Genomic DNA, 21,584 nt, shown 5'->3' with positions numbered 1-21,584 from the left:
TTCTGTAAGTTTCAATCAGATCCCCCCTCATCCTTCTAAACTCCATCGAGTATAGACCCAGAGTCCTCAAACGTTTCTCATATGTTAAGCCTTTCATTCCTGGGATCGTTCTCGTGAACCTCCTCTGGACCCTCTCCAGGGCCAGAACATCCTTCCTGAGATACGGGGCCCAAAATTGCTCACAATATTCTAAATGTGGTCTGACCAGAGCATTATAAAGCCTCAGCAGCACATCCCTGCTTTTATATTCTAGTCCTCGAAATAAATGCCAACATTGCATTTGCCTTCCTAACTACCGACTCAACCTGCAAGTTAACCTTAAGAGAATCCTGGACTACGACTCCCAAGTCCCTTTGCACTCCAGATTTCTGAATTCTCTCCCCATTTAGAAAATAGTCTGTGCCTCTATTCTTCCTACCAAAGTGCATGACCTCACACTTCCCCACGTTGTATTCCATCTGCCACTTCTTTGCCCATTCTCCTACCCTGTCCAAATCCTTCTGCAGCCTCCCCGCCTCCTCAATACTACCTGTCCCGCCGCCTATCTATGTATCATCTGCAAACTTAGCCAGGATGCCCTCAGTTCCTTCATCTAGATCATTAATGTATAAAGTGAAAAGTTGTGGTCCCAACACTGACCCCTGCGGAACTCCACTAGTCACCGGCCACCATCCTGAGAAGGACCCCCTTATCCCCACTCTCTGCCTCCTTCCAGACAGCCAATCTTCTATCCATGCTAGTACCTTGCCTCTTCACCATGGGCTCTTATCTTACTGAGCAGCCTCCTGTGCGGCACCTTGTCAAAGACCTTCTGGAAGTCCAAGAAGATAACATCCATTGGCTCTCCTTTGTCTAACCTACTCGTTACCTCCTCAAAGAATTCGAACAGATTTGTCAGGCATGACCTCCCCTTGATGAAACCATGCTGACTTTGCCCTATTTTGCCATGCACTTCCAAGTATTCTGAAATCTCATCTTTAATAATTGACTCTAAAATCTTACCAACGACTGAGGTCAGGCTAATCGGCCTGTAATTTCCCGTCTTTTGCCTCACGCCCTTCTTAAACAGGGGGGTTACTTTAGCGATTTTCCAGTCCTCTGGGACCTCCCTGACTCCAGTGATTCCTGAAAGATCACCACTAACGCCTCCACTATCTCTTCAGCTATCTCCTTCAGAACTCTGGGGTGTAATCCATCTGGTCCAGGTGATTTATCCACCTTCAGACCTTTCAGTTTTCCTAGCACCTTCGCCTTGGTAATGGCCACCATATCACCTCTGCCCCCTGACTCTCTTGAACTTTGGGGATGTTACTCATGTCTTCCACCGTGAAGACTGAAGCAAAGTACCTATTCAGTTCCTCCGCCATTTCTTTGTTCCCCACCACTACTTCTCCAGCGTCATTTTCCAGTGGCCCAATGTCCACTTTTGCCTCTCTCTTACCCTTTACATATCTAAAAAAAACTCTTGCAATCTTCTCTTATATTACTGGCTAGTTTACCCTCATATTTAATCTTCTCCCTCCTTAATTCTTTTTTAGTTGTCCTCTGTTGGTCTTTGTAGGCTTCCCAATCCCCTGGTTTCCCACTGCTCTTCGCCACATTGTATGATTTCTCTTTAGCTTTTATGCTGTACCTCACTTCCCTTGTCAGCCATGGTTGCATCGACCTCCCTTTATTATGCTTCTTCTTCCTAAGGATGAATTTTGCTGTGTCTCCCAAATTACTCCCAGAAACTCCTGCCATTGCTGTTCCACTATCTTTCCTGCTAGGCTCATCTCCCAGTCAATTCTGGCCAGCTCCTCCCTCATGCCTCTGTAGTTGCCTTTATTCAACTGTAATACTGTTACATCTGATTCCAGCTTTTTCCTCTCAAATTGCAGGGTAAATTCTATCATATTATGCTCACTTCCTCCTAAGGGTTCCTTCACCTTAAGCTCACTTATCAAATCTGCCTCATTACACATCACTAAATCTAGAATTGCCTGTTCCCTAGTGGGCTCCACCACAAGCTGCTCCAAAAAGCCATCTCGTAGACATTCCACAAATTCCTTTTCTTGGGATCCACTACCAACCTGATTTTCCCAGTCTACCTGCATATTGAAATCCCCCATGATCACTGTAATCCTGCCTTTCTTACACGCCTTTTCTATCTCCTGATGTATCTTGTGCCCCACATCCTGACTACTGTTCGGAGGCCTGTACATAACTCTCATTATGGTTTTTTTACCTTTGCGATTCCTCAACTCTATCCACACAAATTCTACATCATCTGACCCTACATCGTTTCTTGCTATTGATTTAATTTAATTTCTTACTAACAAAGCAACCCCACCCCCTCTGCCAACCTGCCTATCTTTTCGATAGGATGTATATCCTTGTATATTAAGCTCCCAGTCCTGATCCCCTTGCAGCCATGTCTCCGTGATGCCCACCACATCATACCTGCCAATTTCAATCTGTGCCACAAGCTCATTTACCTTATTTCGTGTACTGCGTGCATTCAGATACAACACCTTCAGTCCTGCATTTCCCGTCCCTTTTCTCATTGTCGTCCCTTTATTTGATGTGCTTGAAGTTAGATTCCTAGCTCTTTCCAAACACTCTGTCCTATTTTGTGTTCTGGAGACTTTAATAGCCTCTCCTGGGCTCTCCTTTCTGTTCAGATTTTTCATAATTTTCCACGAAGTTGAATCCACCCCACCACACGCTAACCTGCTGCTTTGTTTCCCATTAGTCATACTTCTTGGAGTTTTACTCTTCCCTTCACCCCCTATTTTCTAGTTTAAAGTCCTATTGACTACCCTATTTACCCTTTTCGCTAGAACATTGGTCCCAGATCAGTTCAGGTGGAGACCGTCCCAATGGTACAGATCCCACCTATTCCAATACTGATGCCAGTGTCCACGAAATGGAACCCCTCTTTCCCACACCACTCCTTTAGCCACGTGTTTACTTCCCTTATTCTCACGTCCCTATGCCAATTTGCAGGTGGCTCGGGTGGTAATCCGGAGATCATAACCCTTGAGGACCTGTTCTTTAATTTAGTTCCTAGTTCTTGATAATCCCCAAACAGGTCCTCTTTCCTAGTCTTACCGGTGTTATTTGTCCCGACGTGGACCACAACAACTGGATCCTCCCCTCCCTCTCCAAAATCCTTTCAAGCAGGTCAGAGATGTCCCTCACCCTGGCACTGGGCAGGCAACATACCATACGGGACTCTCGATCCTGCTTACGAAGGATGCTATCAATTCCCCTAATTATAGAATCCCCTATAACTACCACTTGTCTCCTTGCTCCCCCGTCTTGAATAGTCTCCTGTGCCACGGTGCCGTGGTCAGCTGGCTCATCCTCCCTACAGCCCTGTTCCTCATCTACACAGCGAGCAAGTACCTCGTACCTGTTGGACAAGGTCAAGAGCTGAGGCTCCTCTGTTCCTGAACACAGGATCCCTCTACCTGCCTCGCTTGCAGTCACACCCTGCTGACCCTGACCACTGACCAAATTTGAGGTACTTAATCTACCGGGTATGACCGCCTCCTGATACAAAGCATCCAGGTAACTCTCCCCCTCCCGGATGTGCCGCAGCGTCCGGAGCTCGGACTCCAGTTCATCAATTCTGAGCCGGAGTTCCTCCAGCAACCAACACTTGCTGCAGATGTGGTCACTGCGGCTCACAATGGGATCTGCCACTCCCAGATCATATAGCTACAGCACATCACCTGCCTAGCCATCTCGACTTAGTTAATTAATTTATTAATTAGCTTTGCAGTGTTTTTTTTTCAAATTTGGTGCAGATTTCCTACCAACCAATCAGGTCACAGCTTTCCTTTGTCACTTTTTCAGTTTTGTCTTCAGTTACTCTGTGCCCCGAGGTCACCGCTCCGGTGCTCCTCCCTCTGAGTCTGCTCCCTACAGACAAAGCCGTGAATCCCTGAGGTAAGCTAGATTTATACTCACCGCTCCGGTGCTCCTCCTTCTGAGTCTGCTCCCTGGAGACAAGGCCACGAATCCCTGAGGTAAGCTAGATTTATACTCACCGCTCCAGTGCTCCTCCTTCCGAGTCTGCTCCCTGGAGACAAGGCCACGAATCCCCGAGGTAAGCTAGATTTATACTCACCGCTCCGGTGCTCCTCCCTCCAGGGAGTCTGCTCCCTGGAGACAAGGCTGCGAATCACCGAGGGAAGCTAGAGTTATACTCACCGCTCCGGTGCTGCATCTTCTGAGTCTGCTCCCAGGATTTACTCACCAATCAGCTGCTTTTTCTTTAAAATCCACTTTCAGAAGAGTGTCCCTCGCAGGTCTGGTGCACTCCTGAAGGCACTGCCTCTTCCTCTCTTTTTTTTAGGTTTGAGGACGAGGGAGGGATGGAAACACTACAGCAATGTAATGTTTGGGGCTATTCCGTTCTTTCACAGTGGGTCCTCCTCGATTCCCTCCTGAGTTACGGTGGCTGCGGTGATTTGTCCCAGAATGCTTCAGTCACTTCTCACCAGCGCCGTCTGTTGGATGCTCTTCCTCCTGTTGAGTGCAAGAGTCCTTCTCCTTGATTCCCTCCTGAGTTGCGTTGGCTGCGGTTGATGAGGATAATGCATTTGATATGGTCTACATGGACTTTAGCAAGGCTTTTAGAAAGGTCTCTCATGGCAGACTGGTCAAGAAAGTAAGAGCCCATGGGATCCAAGGCAAAGTGGCAGGTTGGATCCAGAATTGGCTGAAAGGCAGGAAGCAGAGGATGATGCTAGAGGGATGTTTCTGTGACTGGAAGTCTGTTTCCAGTGGGGTTCTGCAGGGTTCCGTGCTGGGGCTCTTGCTGTTTGTAGTGTACATAAATGATTTGCACTGAAATGTGGGGGATATAATCAAGAAATTCGTGGATGACACGAAAATTGGTAGGGTGGTAAATAGTGAGGAGGATAGCCATAAACTGCAGGATGATATCAATGGACTAGTCAAGTGGGCAGAGCAGTGGCAAATCAAATTCAACCTGGAAAAGTGTGAGGTAATGCACTTGGTAAGCGCGAACATGACAAGGGATTGCACTATGAATGGTAGGACCCTGGAAAGTGCTGAAGGTCAGAGGGACCTTGGTGTGCATAGCCACAGATCCCTGAAGGTAGCAGGGCCGGTAGATAAGTTGGTTAAGAAGGCATATGGGATACTTGCCTTTATTAGCCAAGGCATAGAACACAAGAGCAGAGAGTTTATGCTGGAACTATATAAAATGCTGGTTGGGCCACAACTGGAGTACTGCATGCAGTTCTGGTCACCACATTATAGGAAGGATGTGGTTGCACTGGAGAAGGTGCAGGAGATTTACCAGGATGCTGCCTGGGCTGGAGGGTCTGAGCTATGATAAAAGATTGGATAGACTGGGGTTGATTTCCTTGGAGCAGTGAAGGCTAAGAGGGGACCTGATAGATGTGTATAAGGTTATGAGGGGCATAAATAGGGTGGATAGGAAGGCACTTTTTGCATTAGTAGAGGCGTCAATAACAAGGGGACATAGATTTAAGGTGAGAGGTAGAAGGCTAATAGGGGAGTTGAGGAGAAATTTTTTCACCCAGAGGGTAGTGGGAGCCTGGAACTTGCTGCATGAAAGGATGGTTGAGTCAGAAACACACGACACATTTAAGAAGTATTTAGATATTCTCTTGCATTGCCATAGCTTCCAGGGCTATTGGCCAAGCGCTGGAAAATCGGATTAGTGTAGTCAGATCCTTGTTGACCGGCGCGGTCACAATGGGCCAAATGGCCTCTTTCTGTGCTGTAAACATCTATGAAGCTATGAGGACTACCCCTCATATAAGAGCAGGTGTCACGGCTGCGGAGGTATTGTTGAAACGCCGTCTCAAGACAAGATTGAGCTTAATAATGCCGAATTTAGAGAGGAAGGTGGAAAGGAGTCAGGGAAGCCACAAAACCAGACATGACTGGTATAGTCGCGACAGGAAATTTACCGTGGGAGAGCTGGTACATGTGAAAACTGCAGGGAAGGACCAAAGTGGTTACCGGGTGAAATAAGTGCGGTGACTGGACCTCTATCTTACCACATGGAGGTGGAAGGCCGGATCATCCATAAACATGTGGACCATTTAAGGAAGAGAAAGATAAATCACCAAGATTTGGTTCCACCGGTGATCATGACAGGGTCTGCATTTCCCGTTGAGGATTCTCAACCCAAGACTGACATGTCAGATGTTCCTGTAAGAGGTGAGGATACAGAACTGCAAGTGCCCACCGAAGCACCTGATGTTCAGGCAACTCTGGAAAAGGAGGTTCCTGACAAAGAATCTGAAGTTGTGGAGCTGCAACGTTCCACATGTACCAGGGAACCATCTGAAAGACTGAACTTGTAAATTCCTTAGCCAGTGTAAATATTATGTTGTCTTGAAGAATATGTACTTGTAAATATAACATGTATAGCCAGGGTAAAGGGGGAAGAATGTAATAATTATGGTTTTATTTAGTGTACAATGTACCTTTAAGAATAATACTTATTAAGGAAGATCACATGATCTGTAGTAGCCAATAGGAGAGTAGTGTGGGCTACCTCAGCAGTCAGTGTAGAGATAGAGTCGGAGTTGAAAGCACACGTGTAGTTGCTGCTGAGTATGTCGTAAATAAACTTAATGTTTCCACCCAACAAATGTCTGCAGATCAACTCTATCATTAACAGCACAACTTGGCCACCCTACAACAATAAGACAACCCACCCATTTCTGATATTAGTCTAGTAAACCTTCTCTGAACTGTTTCTAACACATTTACATCTTTCCTTAAATAAGGAAACCAGTATTGTACACAATACTCCAGATGTGGTCTCACCAATGCCCTGTATACCTGAAGCATTACATCCTTACTTTTGTAATCAATTCCCCTCACAATAAATGATAACATTCTATTAGCTTTCCTAATTACTTGCTGTACCTGCATACTAACCTTTTGTGATTCATGCACTAGGACACCCAGATCCCTCTGAATCTCAGAGCTCTACAATCGCTCACCATTAAGATAATAAGCTTTCTTTCCATTCTTCCTGCCAAAATGAATTATTTCACATTTGCTCACATTATACTCCATTTGCCAAATCTTTGCCACTGACTTAACCTATCTATGTCACTCTGTAGCCTCATTACATCCTTTTCATAATTTACTTTCCTACCTATCTTTGTGTCATCAGCAAATTTAGCAACCATTCCTTCAGTCCCTTCATCCAATTCATTTATACAAATTGTAAAAAGTTGAGGCCCCAGCACTGATCGCTGTGGCACACCACTCATCACATCCTGCCAACCAGAAAAAGACTCATTTATGCCAACACTCTGCTTCCTGTTAGCTAACCAATCTTCTATCCATGCCAATATGTTACCCCCTACACTATGAGCTTTTATTTTCTGCAATAACCTTTGATGTAGCACTTTACCAAATGCCTTCTGGAGGTCTAAGTATAGTACATCCACCCATTCCCCTTTATCCACAGCATATGCGACTCCTTCAAAAAGCTCCAATAAATTGGTTAAATATGATTCCCCTTTGACAAAACCATGTTGATTCAGCTTGATTGCCTTGAATTTTTCTAAGTGCCCTGCTATAACATCTTTAATAATAGCTTCTAACATTTTCCCTATGACAAAGATGTTAGGCTAATTGGCCTATAGTTTCCTGCTTTCTGTCTCCCTCCATTTTTCAATAAAAGAGTTACATTTACTATTTTCCCATCTAATTGGACCTTACCTGAATCGAGGGAATTTTGGAATCTTAAAACCAGTGCATCAACTATCTCACTAGCCACTTCTTTCAAGATCTGAGGGTGAAGTCCATCTGGACCTGGGGATTTGTCAGCCTGCAGCCAAACAATTTGCTCAATACCACTTCCCTAGTGATTGTAATTCCTCCCTCCCTTCCATTTCCTGATTTATAGCTATTTCTAGGATGTTACTTGTGTCCTCTATAGTGAAGACTAAAGCAAAATACCTGTTTAATTTGTCTGCCATCTCCCTGCTTTCCACTATCAATTCCACAGACACATTCTCTATAGGACCAACACTCACTTTGTTAACTCTTTTCTTATTTAAATATCTATAGAAACCCTTACTATCCATCTTTATATTACTAGCTAGCTCTCTCGCATACTCTAATTTTCCCTCCTTATTAATCTTTTTGTCATTCTTTCCTGCTCTTTATATTCTTTCCAATCTTCTGACCTGCCACTCATCTTTGCGTAATTCTATGCTTTTACTTAAGTTTGATACTGTCTTTAACTTTTTTGGTTAACCACAGATGGTGGGTCCTCCCCTGGAATTTTTCTTTCTATTTGGAATGTATATATTCAGTGTATTCTGAAATATCCCTTTAAATCTCTGCCACTGAGCCTCTATTAACATATCCCTTACCTCATTTGCCAGTTCACTTTAGCTAGCTCTGCTTTCATGCCCTCATAATTGCCCATATTTAAGTTTAAAATACTAGTCTTGGACGCACTCATTTCTCCCTTAAAATGAATGTAAAATTCAACTATATTATGATCGCTGCTACCTAGGGATGCCTTCACTAGGAGGTTATCAATTAATCCTATCTCATTGCTCAATACCAGGTCTCATATAGTATGCTCTCTGGTTGACTCCAGAATGTGCTGTTCTAAGAAACTATCCCAAAAACTTTCTATGAACTTCTCATCTATGCTACCTTTGCCCATTTGATTTTTCCAGTCTATATGTAGATTAAAATCCCCCATGGTTATTGCTGTACCTTTCTGACAAGCTCCCATTATCTCTTCTTTTATACTCTATCCTACTCTGTAGTTAAAATTAGGGGGCCTGTGCACCCACAAGTGACTTCTTGCCTTTATCATTCCTCACCTCAACCCAAACTGCTTCTACATCCTGGTTTCCTGAACTTAGGTCATCCTTATCTAATGTGCTAATACCATCATTATTTAACAGAGCTAACCCGCCACCTTTTCCTAACTTCCTGTCCTTCCTAAATGTTGTGTACCCTTCAATATTCAGGTCCTAATCTATGTCATCCTGCAGCTATGTCTCTATAATGGCTATCAAATCATACTTATTTGTTTCTAGTGGTGCTATCAGTTCATCTGTTTTGTTTTGAATGCTATGTATGTTTGTATACAGAGCTTTTAGTTTTGTCCTTTTATTATTTTTGTAGCATCTAGCCTTATCTGCTGATTTACTCTTAGAATTGTACTCTCTGTCCCTTCCTGTCACAGTCTGTTTATTGTTTCCCATAGTAATACTTTCTTCCTTGCTTTGTCTCTACTCTTTGATTTACCATATCTTCCCAAATTTAATCCCTTGCCCCCACTATTCAGTTTAAAACTCTCTCTACTTCCCTAGTTAGGCGGCCCCAGCACGGTTCAGGTGTAGACCGTCCCAGCCGTACAGATCCCACTTTCCCCAATACTGGTGGTGCTAGTGTCCCACGAATCGGAACTCACTTCTCCCACACCAGTCTTTGAGCCACACAATAATTTCTTTAATCTTATTTGTCCTATGCCAATTTGCATGTGGCTCAAGTAATAATTCAGAAATTATTCCCTTTGAGGTTTTGCCTCTTAATTTGATGCCTAGCTCATCATACTGACTATGCAGAGCTTCCTTCCTCAACCTACACAACTTCCGCATTTCAACATATCTATCACTTTCTTTAGTGTCAGTTTCTCATCTTTTAGTACACTTGCTGCCACTGAGGGATCTATTACCTAAGACCAATCTATCTTTAATCAGATCATCTTTTAGCTGTCCAAATTCGCATTATTTTGCCAGCTGTGTTACTGCCATCACTTATCGCTCAATGGTCTCACTTTCACTCTGAGCTCTCATGTTGAATACATAAATTTCATATACAACATTCACTCGGGGTTCAAAACGTGCATTCAAGGCTTTCAAAATCTCTGTCATCTTTTTTCTTTGTTCATCTGTTAGATGTAGAGTGGTATACACTTTGTAGCAGTCCTTCCCCAGCAATGTTAACAGTGTGGCTATTCTTATTGGTTCAGGCTTGTTCATTAAGTCTGTTGCAATCTCATAGTTTTGCATTGTGAATGGAAAAACTGCCAGTTTTGCCATGCAACATTTTTTAATGCTACTGGAGATGGGTTTCGAAAATTTGCTGCAGCCATTGTTTACTGACTCAGTATTTTTTAATTGCAGCCTCTGTCTGTGTTTCCTTTGTCCTTTTTCTCTGCAGCCAGTAATTTAACTTGCAGCCTGTGCGCGCTTTTCCTTTGTTCTTTTTTCAGCAGCTTTTTTGTAGATTTGTACTATTCTGTCTGCCTTTTTGAGCTGTCTCACTTGCAGCTTTTGTCTCTTTTCCTTTGTTCTTTACAGTAACCTTTTTTTGCAGCTTTGAACCTTGCTGTGTTCCTGGGTTCTCAGTGTCATCTCCGATCCATTTGGCAGGGTTTAAAAATCTATTTTTTCTTCACTTCTGTACACCATATGTCAAGTATAAGAACAGCAGTCTCCTTTAGTGTGTGCCTGTGAGGGGTCTTTACTGAACTGATCTTAAGATGTCTGGCCCCAGTGGCAGTGTGCATCATGGCATAATTACATGACTATAGCAAGCCAGTTAGTCAGAACAGCATTGCAGTTCCAAAGACAAACATGGGGTGGAATCATCACAAATTTGCACTAAATGCGGTAGCGGGAGGGGAAAATATTGCTTCACCCGCCAGCCACAACGACAGCCTCTCACGCCGTATCGCCCAAAACCCGCCACATTAATTGTGCATTCCTGGAAAGCACACTATTTCGATGGCGGACGGGGTCTCATTCGTCTGCCACGCCATCACCTCGCCGCTTCATCATACTGGGCACCACATTTAAAGTGCAGCTGCACGCCCACTTCTCAGTGCTTCCAGCCCAGGGCTGCTACACAGAAGACAGGATGGCCCCGCAAGGCAAAAAAATTGCAGACCACCGGTTTTGCGATGCATGCCTCAAGCGCCTTTTGGACGTCGCGGAGGCCCAACGTGATGTCCTCTACCCCGTTCTGGCAGCAGGAGGGGCAGCAGCATCACCAATACAGCATGGGAGGCGGCGGCAGCTGTGGTCAGTGTCTACGCCCCTACAAAAGAGAACTGCTACCCAGCGCCGTAAAAGGATGAATGATCTCCTCTGTTCCACCAGAATAAGTCACTCTTCTCATCACTCTCAACTCACACACTCACAAACCCAGCACACATCCACAGGGACCTCACTCACTGCCTTTTCAAGGGACATCATCATTCACTCTCTCACACTCACCTTCATTGTCTTCATCCCGTCCATGGGACCACTCGCCACCCACTCAGGCCAGACATGCTTATCATCTGGCCTGGTAGGCATCCTGCTTACACTCTCTCCATCTCTATCCATGCAGGACAAGCTGGCACACAAGAGGGAGAGGTTGTAGACCACTGGAGGTATTTCTGAAATCAAGGTCCTCATTGACTTTGAAAACAGCCATCCAGCTAGCCAGTGAGGATCTGGGCCATTCCTGTGCTGACGGTGAGGTCGGGGGTGCTCTACCAAGTGAGGATCCGGCAGTGCAACATCTATCAGACAACCATGCTGTGAGTGATGTGTCCTGTTTCACAGGCCACTGCCATGCACTAATTATCTCTCCTTGCTTTTGCAGGCATATCTGGGAAACAGCCAAAGTCCATGACCCAGGGCCTCCAATCAAGCCCAGAAGAAACCTTTGAAGAGGAATCTGAAGGCACCCTCATTGAAGACCCGTCACAGTGCTCACCCACACCCTCCATGAGCGCAGAGACACACACCTCAGTGGGACCTAGATCTAGAGCAGCCTCGGGATCACAATCTGGCAAGCACATCACACTGTCTGATCCACAGCAGGTGGAGGCAGGGGCTTCCCAGGCTTCTGGCACTCCAAGGACTGCTGGAGGCCAGAAATTTACTGAGCCTGAGTCAGATGACGAGCCTCTGGACTCGGGCATGTCACAGTTGCTGGAGCTGCAAAGGCAAGCTCAGGAACATCAGGAAGGGATGTCTGCTGCACTCCTCAGGTTTCAAGGCACGATGGAGGAGTCCATCCGCCTTCAGGCTGAGGTGATAATGCCGGCATGCCAACAAACTGAGGTCAACACTGGTAGGATGGCGGCTGCCATGGAGACCTTGGTCAAGGACTTCGGTCCTGCTCTGCTGCGTAGGCTGAACCCCATTGCTGATGCCATAGTTGGCCTCCAACAGTGTGTACATGAGAGGGGTGCTCACTCTAGCTTCCCCTTCTCCTCAAGGAGTCAGCCAGGGGCCCTTGGGCACACATAGGGAGGAGAATCAGCAGGTGACTCCGCGAGTGTCCAGCCCACCGGAACCCCCTTTTCTGTGACCCAGCAGCTCCAGCTCCACAGGCCGAGGAGGGTGTCACTGCCACACAGCAGGACGCCGAAAGCAGGCCGGGGCCCTCCAGGTCTCAGCCCTCCAGAGAACGCCCATCAAGATCATCACAGATTGAGCGTAACAGTCAGCAGGCTGCCTCCACTTCCACTGTGGATGTCCAGAGAGCACCAAGGCATAACAAAAGGGTTAGGATGGTTAAAAAGATGTAGCTGTACAGCCTGGGCATGAGTGTTAACCACTTGTACATAATGTTCACTATTGTAATTAAACTCTCAACAATGTCTCGCAGCCAAGGCTCCCTGTTCTGTTGAGCAGTGTTCGTGTCAGTCAGATGGACTATATTGCAGGGCTCCACCAGACCGGTCCAGGCACCAGAACCTCATTTTCAGCATCCTGATGGTCTGCTCCACCAAGTTGCGAGTTGCTGCATGAGCTTCGTTATACCTTTGCTCTGCTGCAGCCTGAGGCCACTGCATGGGTGTCATCAGTCACCTCCTCTGCAGGCAGCCTTTGTCTCTGAGGAGCCAACTCTGCAGCCTCTATGGACCCTGGAAGACGTCAGGGATCTGTGACCGACTGAGGGTGTAGGCGTCGTGGACGCTCCCTGAAAACCATGTGCTGATCTGCAGGATGCATTTGTGGTGGTTACACACCAGCTGCACATTCAGTGAAGGGAATCCCTTGCGGTTGACATAGTTAACCGCTTACTGCCACAAAGATCTGAGAGGCACGTGATTGCAGTCGATGACACCCTGCACCTGAGGGAAACCCGAGATCTGGGTAAGTTCAATCGCTCTTGCATCCTGGCTGTCCTGGTCCCAGGCTAAATGCACAAAGTTGTGTGCCCTCGTGAAGATGGCATCCGTGACCTCATGGATGCATTATTGGGTGGAGGCTTGCGATGTCCCAGAAAAGTCACCTGTTGAGCCCTGAAAGGAGGCGCTGGTGTAAAAATTGAGCGCCACATTCACTTTCACTGCCATGGGCTGTGGATGCCCTCCATGTCCCCGTGGCGCCAAATCCTGCAGCAGCTGGAAGATGTGACCAACCAGTCCCATAGACATGCACAGTCTTCACAATACTGGTTCTCATTAATCTGCAGGAATGAAAGGTGGCATCTATAGACCCTGGGTCTAGCTAGGCGCTGACCAGCGACGGCTCAGTGTGGCTCTTTGGCGGCGTGTGCGGGAACTGCAGCTGCCCCTTCTTCCTGAGGGTGCTGCTCCTCCCTCTGCACAGCCACGCGCCTCAGTCACTCTCTTCTCTGTTGTCTTCACTCACTCTACCCCTTGAGGCACCCATGATCCTGATGTACTCCTGCAGGATAAAAGAGAGAGACACGTCCATTAGCTTGGGTGTACTAAGAACCTCTCTTGGTTAAGTGTGAAAGCCCCTTAATGCATCCCGGAGAGTGCTGGCCACCACTTGGATGGCCAGAGATTAGTGCGCTGCATGGCTGCCCGAAACCCCACCCACCTCCGCCCCACTCACCTGACTGATTGGTGGCAGTTTCGCCCACTGGACTGCATGCTGTGCTCTCAGCTCAGGTGCAGGCATTCTCCTAACCCTCACTGCAAGGCTGCACTGTTAGCTTGAACCATGGGGTAGACTGGTCCAAACCAGGATGCTGACATCGCAAGGGGCTGTGAGCACCTCCAGCAGTGACTGCTCCATGGCCAGCTTTAGCAAGGAGATTGTACAACGTACCCAGTCGTCCAACTGTTCTGCAGTCCACAAAAACGCCCATTAGTTTGCAGACTGTGCATGAGGGGCGAAAAGCTCTGGAGCACTTGGTGGTACTCTCATGCCTCTGCATTGCTTGAGTGGACAGATAAGCTGGACTCCACACATGACAATGTGGCTGCATCTGAGTTGTCTCAGCTGCAGAGGAATGGTCACTTTAAGCATGGTTTCCCTAATGCGTGGCCGCTGCCCTCCCCCACAACCTCGCATGTGTTTGTGCATCACGTTCAATCGCGGGGCAGCCCAGCCCTTGCACCCCTCCCCCCCCAGCCCCAAGTTGCCTCAACCTTGAAGTCCAACTGGTGACCCTTGTGAGTGCTGCGCAACGTTACTGTGCACTCACCTCCGACTTCCCCCTCAAAGTGCAGGGCACCAAGTGCACTCCTTTTATATGCCGTTGTGAAACACATCAGCAGGGAGGACAATCCAGCGGAGGGGGCTGATTCCGGCGGGCTGGCCTTATAATGATATGCAGATGTATTACAATGAGGTTCCCAATGGCGGCAAATCCAGCCCACTATTGACGGGCTGAGCGGACGATCGCAAACCGTTTTCACGACGTTGTGAAACTGATTTTTGGCCTTCTCGCCATATTGTCTGTTCATGCCGCCGAACACGCCCAGTGCCAGAGGGCATGGAAAATTCTGCCCAAGGAGTTTTAGAAGACCTAACTTGGTGCAATACTACCTCAACACAAGAAAAAATGGGTTTTCAAGACTGGAATCTAGATAACTCTTCCCTGATGCTGGTATCTGCAAAAAAAGATTACACTTTGTTACCAACAATGAATGAGACATGCCTCTCCTAAAACACTCAGTCTTAAACTTAAATCAAAGTCTGTGGATATGCTATAGTCACCTTCTTACTGGGTACCATCAGCTAAATTCATCTATGGTGTTATTCCAGGATAGAGGGTGTGAAGAGTTTAGTCTTTTTCTGTTTCTGACTGTGTTCAGGAGAATTTTCTTGATCAGTATGTTTCTACCCCAATGAGGAAGGAGGCATTGCTGGATCTGGCTCTGGGAGATGAGGTGGGTCAAGTGGATCAAGTGTGAGCAGGGGAACATTTAGGGAACGGTGATCATAGTATCATGAGGTTTATATTAGCTCTGGAAAAGGACAAGGAGCAATCCAGAATAAAAATACTTACTTGGAAGAGGCCAATTTTGTGAAGTGAAAACAGATCTTGCCCAGCTAAATTGGAATCAAAGATTGACAGACAAAATAGTAGCAGAACAATGGGATGTCTTTAGAGAGGAGATGGTTTGGGTACAGTCAAGGTATATTCCCACAGGGGGTGGGGGCAGGGGGAGATAGGATAAATCCAGAGCTCTATGGATGATGAAAGAGATAGAAAGTAAGATGAAGCATAAAAAGGGTGTATAAGACACATGTCAAATTGATAATACATGCCCGAACCAGGTTAAATATAGAAAGCTCAAAGGGGTAGTGAAAAATGAAGCAGGAAGACATCAGCAACAAAAGGAATCCAAAAGTTTTCTATGGGCATATGGGCAAATGGCAGTAAGCAGAGGAGTTGGGCTGATTAGGGACCAAAGAGAAGGTCCACACATGGAGGCAGTGAGCATGGTTGAGGTATTAAATGTATATTTTACATCTGTCTTTAACAAGGAAGAAAATACTACCAAAGTTACATTGAAAGGGGAGGTAATTGAGACACTGGATGGGCTAAGTAATGAAGGGGAGGTATTAGAAAGGCTGGCTCTGCTTAAAGTACCAGGACCACATGGGACATATCCGAGGATACTGAGGGAAGTAGAACAGGACGTTGCAGAGTAACTGGCCATAATCTTGCAATCCACCTTAGATATAGGGGTGGTATCAAAGAAGTGGAGAATTGTAAATGTTTTACCTTTGTTCAAAAAATGGGCGTAAGGGTAAACCCAGCAACTGGCCAATCAGTTTAAACTTGGTGGTAGGAAGCTCTTAGAGATGATAATTGGGGCAAAATAAACATCACTTGGACAAATATGGATTAGTTAAGGAAAGCCAGCATGGACTTGCTAAAGGCAAATAAAAACTGATGAAATGTCATTGACCTGAAACATTAACCCTGTTTCTCTGCACGGATGTTGCCTGACCTGCTGAATAGCTCCAGTATTCTCCAGCATCAGCAGTAATTTCCTTTTGAGCTGTTTTGTTGAAGGCATATCATGTTTCACTATCTTGGTTGAGTTATTGGATGAGGTAACCAAGAGGATCGATGAAGGTAATGCAATTGATGCGGTGTACGTGGACTTCCAAAAGACATTTGATAAAGTGCCACATGCGCGCGAAAGAGCACAGGCTCTGACTCTCCCTCTTCCCCCTGCCCGCAGCGCTACCGGGTGTGTGTCACGCTGGGCGAGCCTTAATTGGCCCACCCACGTAAAATGGCAGCACGGAGACAATTGCGGGCGACGATCGCAGGCAACAATCGACTCCGCGCCCGCCCGCACCCGCTCCCAACCGGCCCGCCCGACAGGGAGAAAATTCTCCCCTATATTTTGGACTCTGGACTCGCGTGAAGCAATAATTCTTATGTTCTCTGTGGCCTTTGCCCTGTTCCTTTCTTTCCCTTATCCCTCTTTTATTGTGTGAATGTACCGAGGTTACATGGCGACACCCTCTCCCTGCATTTTGAGTGTGTGTGAAATAAACTAATCCTCTGATTTTACTCCATCTCAAGTTTGTTGTGGGGTTACCAGTAGAGGATTGAATCACTTCAAAACTGAGGGGTTGGGGAAAATATACTACCACTCATAAAGGGGGAAATAAAAAAAATCAAAAACACCTTTTTGATTATGAAAGGGTGGTGAGAGGAGAAACCAGGGCTGCTTGAAATTAAACCCTCTCCTGCATGTAATAGTAGTGATGGGAAAACTACTAGAAAGAATAGTTAAGAACAAAATTAATTCTGACTTGGAGAAGCATGGGTTAATAAAGCTTTGTTAAAGGCAAATCATGTCTGACTAACCTGACTGAGTTCTTTCATGAAGTAACAGAGAGGGTTGATGAAGATAGTGTAGTTGATATTCTATATATAGATTTTAAAAGGCATTTGATGTCGTACCTTATTCATAAAATAGAAGTACATGATATTAAAAAGGATGTTGGTGACTTGAGTATGAAATTAGCCAAGGGATAGGAGGCAAAGAGTATTGATGAATGAATGTTTTTCTGACTAGAGAGAAGTATGTGGTGGGGTCCCCCATGGTCAGTTTTAGGACCATTCTTTTCTTGCTACTTATTAATGACCAGGACTTGGTATAGGGAGTACAAGTTCAAACATGATACACAACTTGGCAATGTAATAATTAGTGAGCATAGCCAGCAGACTTCAGGGGGACAAAGACAGACTGATGGAATGGGTAGATGCATGGTAGATAAAATTTAATGTGAGTAAGTTTGAAGTGAAGCAATTTGGAAGAAACAACAGGGAGAGGCAGTATAATCTAAATGGTGCTATTGTGAGGGGGGCACATGAGCAAAACAACCTGGAGGTGAATATTCACCAATCCTTGTAGATGGCAGATCAAGTTGATAAGTCAGTTACAGCATACAGCATTCTTGGCTTTGTAAATAGAGGCATTGAATGCAAAAACAAAGAGGTCGTCATAAACCTTTACAAATCTCTATTTAGGCCTCAACTGGAGAATGATGCACAATTCTGGGCACTACACTTTAGTAAGGATGCCAGGGGCCTGGAGAGAATACAAAGGAGGTTTACCAAGATGATCACAGAGATCAGGGAGTTCAGTTATATGAAGAGATTGGAGAAGCTGGGGTTGTTCCCCTGAGAGCAGAGGATTAGGGGATAAGGAAATGCTGTTCCGATGAGAGGTTCTCAACCTGAAATGTTAACACTGTTTCTCTATCCACCTGAACAGCTGAGTATTTAGTCCCAGCCTTCCAAAGTGTGACCCCAATTCAGCATTTTAGTAAAAGCAAAAGGCTGTGGACACTGGAAACCTGAAATAAAAACAGTACGTACTGCAATGGCATCTGGAGTTGCATTTCTGAAGAAGAGCCATATTCTATTCGAATCGTCATCCACAGATTCTGGCAGGCCCATTGAGTAGTTCTAGAACTTTCTATTTTTATTTTATGTTTCCGGCATCCACTATATTTTGCTTTTATTTTAGTGTTTAATTCACTGCCACTTCTCTTCCAGGAATTTGTCTCTTTTACCTTGTTGAGCTTCACTGCTTTCCATTTCCCTCCTGTTGTTCGATAAGCTGTCTACCAAAATTCACTTTCATGCAGCCACATCTCCTTCCTCAGCGTCTGAATCCCAGTTCCAAAGAAGAGCCATATTAAACTGGAATCGTAAACTCTGTTTCTCTCTGTATAGATGCTGCCAGACCAGCTGAGAATTTTTGGCATTTTCTATTTTAATTTCAGGATTTTAGCAGTTAGTTTTTATAAATTAGTCCGGTTAGAAAAGAACTTTGCTCATTGGAAGCGCAGACTGGGAATTTTGGTGTGAATGTTAGTGTGCCCTGCATGAATTTCCATCCATTTAAATGGATGAAGGTCAGCACTGGGTGTGTTAACTTGCAAGATCTATTTGGGGATAACTTGTTGGAGCTCCATAAAAAAACTGTATTTATAAGTGATTTAGATCCAGCTTTGGGCTGATCTGCTCAGGTAATGCACTGCATAGGAACACAGAAACAGGAGGAAGCCCATTTAGTTCCTCGAGCCTGTTCCACCAGATCACAAGGTGACAGCTGTTCTGTGACTTAATTCCATATACTCACCTTTGTCCCATATCATTTAACACTTTGTCCAACAAAAATGATAATCTCAGATTTAAAATTAACAGTTGATCTAGCATCACCTATCACTCTCACAATGGCTGACTTCCAGAGGCAGCACTGAGGCCTCACCTTGTTACTACCAGCTTTAACTGGTCAGGCATCTGAAGGCCTGTGAGCTCTATCCACTGTTCATTAAATACAAAATGCAACAGAAAAACACATTCAATTACTATGTAAATTCAGGTTATTTCCTTCTCAATGAGCTAACTGGATGTCCTGCTGCATTGCAGCAGCTACACGCCCTCCATCTTTCCCACTGCCTGTAAAATCCAGAACCAAAGTCTCCCCAATTGCTGTTTGAGGGAGAATTCCAAACCTCTACCACCCTTTGGGCTGAATATTTTGGGGCCTGAAAGAGCGGGATAGGAAGGGAAGTGCGGAGGGCCTAAAAATGGGGAGGGGCCACCCTTGCCTGGTAGCCTGGCATCATAAGTACCTGAATATACATAGCAATTGATTGTGATTTTCCATACCATTTTGTATTTAATGAACAGTGCATGGGGATCACGGGCCTTCAGGCCCCTGACCAGTTAAAGCTGGCAGCAACGAGGTGAGGTTTCAGTGCTGCCTCTGGAAATCAACCATTGTGAGAGTGGCGGGCAATCTTCAAGGGATGCAGAGGGACCCTGGCACATGTTGAAAAGGAAGTAGCAAGGAGGTCGAATCCAGGAACAGTGCATGAGACTCATCCACCCAGTCTCCATGGTCCCACCTGAGCGAAGGAGGACCAGTGCAGAGGGAGGGACCACCAGGCACTGGCAACTCCACAGCAACAATAGCAGGAGCAGCAAAAGGACCTGCCTCTGGGTGGGCACACTGCAGAAGCATGCATGGGCAGAGTGACAACAACCTGCCACTCAAAGGGGCTATCTTTGACAGAGACTGTACCAGACTCTCATCAAGTACGTACAGATGTCTAACCAACAATGTCAGCGAAGCCAAAGGCCCTGCAGAGAGGCTGTCACTGACTTATGCGCAGGATGATCTGGGACCCATGGGCTTTAGTAGACACACAATGACCATGGCCCTTAAGATCACCGTGACACTTAACTTACACATCCAGATTTTTCCAAGGATCCACTGCGGACATGTATGCGATCTCCCATGCTGTGGCCTATCAGTGCAACAAGGAGGTGACAAATGGCATGTTCAAGAGGCCTGGTGACCATGTGTGGTACCAAATCGAACTGGGCAGTCAGGTAGAGCTGCCCACTGGGTTTGATTACACAGGTGCAGGGTGGCGCTGACTGCATTCGTGTGTTCATCAAGGTTCTCATGGACCAGCCAATGACCTTCATCAATGGGAAGGGCTTCCACTTGCTCAACGTCCATCTAGTCTGCGACCACCAGAAGCAGATCCTTCAGCTGTGTGCACTGCTCTTGCACGGTTCTTGGGAAGCAGCTCCCATTCCGAGATACTTTGGCAATCCCTGGTGCCACAGTTTTCTCGTCCTGCATGTGTCTTCAGGGATGGATTCTTACAGTCAGGGGCTGCTCATCAAAGAAAGTCATTTTTTTAATGGGATGTGAGCATTGCTGGCATTTTTTGCCCATCCCTAAGTGCCCTTGAACTGAGTGGCTTGCTCAGCCATTTCAGAGGGCAATTAAGAGTCATCCACATTGCTGTGGATCTGGAGTCGCATGTAGGCCAGACCAGGTAGAGATGGCAGATTTTGTTCCTGTAGTGATTGGAAGCATAACCTTTCCTCCTGCATTTAGGGGTCACGTGTTTGTACTGACGAATGAGCCTTAAGCGCAGGTAATCTTCAGGAAGAGCTTTCTAGTTGTGGACCTAGTTCAAGAATGTAGCTTCTAAAAGAGCTCTGTAATAAAGTTATCTGTTTCAAGTAAGAAACCTGTCCGGTACCTCAAGTTCTCTACAATTGGCAATAAGGATAAATAATTCTGACGCTGCACCTCGCCTTGTGAATGTGAGTATCAATTCTTAAGGATAGAAAGAAAAATATACTCACCAGTCATGCCACTCTTCAATCCTTATGACTCGTCCATAGAAGACTGGAGCCAGTACATAGAGCACCTAGGTTTTTATTTTGTGGCAAATGAAATAACAGTGGAGGAGAAACAGGAAGCAACTTTTTTAAGTGTCTGTGGTGACAAGACATATAACCTCATCCATTGTCTGACGGCCCCAAATGCTCCCAATTCTAAATCTTTTAACAAATTGATAGACCTCATGAAGGCGCGTTTTCAGCTGAAGCCATCAGTAATTATGCAGAGGTTTAAATTTAACTCAAGTAAGGGAGAGTCCATCGCAACTTATATAGCAAAGTTGAAGCAATTGACTGAGCACTGCGACTTTGGAGATACACTCAATGACATTTTGCAGGATCAATTGGTTTGTGGCGTTCACAACGATGCCATTCAGCACTGTTTACTTGCAGAAGTTAACATCGATTTGAAGCACGGCATGGAAATAGCGCTAGCAATGGAGAGTGCTGAGAGGGACTGAACAGGCTTTACAGAGCATGCAACACGGAGCCATTCTTCAGTTGGGACGAGAACCTACTGCCAGGCGTGGCGCGAAAACCAGATAGACAGCCGCGGAGCAGGAGACAGTCTCTGCTGCTCGAAAAACAAAAAGGCATAGTGGAAGCATTTCAGCAGCGATTCAGAAATTAATCTGTTACAGATGTGG

Source organism: Cetorhinus maximus, chromosome 3 (assembly GCF_964194155.1).
Source record: "Cetorhinus maximus chromosome 3, sCetMax3.hap1.1, whole genome shotgun sequence".
Taxonomy (NCBI): Eukaryota; Metazoa; Chordata; class Chondrichthyes; order Lamniformes; family Cetorhinidae; genus Cetorhinus; species Cetorhinus maximus.
The sequence above is the reverse complement of the archived record's forward strand: the minus strand, read 5'-3'. Positions refer to the sequence as shown.